This window comes from Octopus bimaculoides, chromosome 2, assembly GCF_001194135.2.
Source record: "Octopus bimaculoides isolate UCB-OBI-ISO-001 chromosome 2, ASM119413v2, whole genome shotgun sequence".
NCBI classification, from domain to species: domain Eukaryota; kingdom Metazoa; phylum Mollusca; class Cephalopoda; order Octopoda; family Octopodidae; genus Octopus; species Octopus bimaculoides.
In genome coordinates this window covers 115,028,858-115,030,168 of record NC_068982.1, presented here as the reverse complement: position 1 = coordinate 115,030,168, position 1,311 = coordinate 115,028,858, and positions in this window count along the sequence as shown.

Genomic DNA, 1,311 nt, shown 5'->3' with positions numbered 1-1,311 from the left:
ACACATACATGTATCACTCACATACATACTTTTCTTTGTACGACGGCCTGTCTTTGATTATGTTCTTATATGTCGCATTCACACTCTCACACAGACATACATCTTTAACGCTACAATAAATATCTCTGTTATTCATCTTATACGGTTGTGGTCTTTCATTACTGGTCATCTATGTTATCGTCGCATAACATATTAGTATATCATCTTCGACATATATTGTTGTGTTCGACCGTGCGACGCGTTTAAATAAAAGGAGTCCTCTGTTTTTCCATTCGTCACCATTTCTCCTTTTTGAGTTCGCACGGTCGTCCCTTACAGTACTATATATCTCGATAGGTTCTGCCGAAGTTGTCCCGGATTTAATGATATTTTTAAGAACTTTGAAACAGAGAAATACATATTCTTAATCCATTATTATAGTATTTTTCCGATAGAGAATTATAAATTCTGTCCATTATAATAAACAAAGCTATCAGATAATATTGGACAATAATTTTATTTACATTTTATACAGGTCAATAAACCAACGAGGCCTGTAATAAGCTATGCCGGGCATTTTAAATAGTACACATATGAGGCTTCGATTTCAACAAAAATACATACAGAATGAATAAATGTTACAGATAAACTCGAAGGACTGATTGTTAGCGATGTAGGTAACCCTATTTGAAGCAGGTTCGCATGCCCACAAAATATTCGTTGGGTATCAACGACAGTTTCTCTCCTGATCGAACATTCTAGAACATGCCAAGCGAACGTGGTTAGCTCCCCCTTTGTTAACTAACTATTAAACGACACCCGTGAGGGCGCTAGTAGCATATCGCCTATTTAAAAGTGTATCTCGATCGGACTTTTTTTTTCCACGACACGACGAGGTCAACTTCGGAAAGAGAGCCAGGCACATGAATTCAACATTCATTTCCTAACAGCAAATCGCTATGGTATTCTACGTCTAGTGCTTGTGTAAAGTAAATTTTGTAGTTTGAATTACTTCTATTTTCTCATTGTCATCGTGGAACATGTCAAGTTGTTCAGAACCTTTTTTTCATCCCAAATAACTTTATTGAACAATGTGTATTCACTGTATGAGTTCGTTTGTCACGCATCTGAATAAAATCTTGGATACGAAATTGTCACTTACTGCACCAGAGACATTTCACGGCCATTGGATTAATGACTCAGTCCAATTATTAAAGTGTTGGCGTTTTCATTAGCGACATCGCCCGCTAAATCAGGATAAACATGAACACAGCGTTCTATAATTTTATTATCAAGTTGTATGTATGTATGTATGTGTGTGTGTGTGTGTGT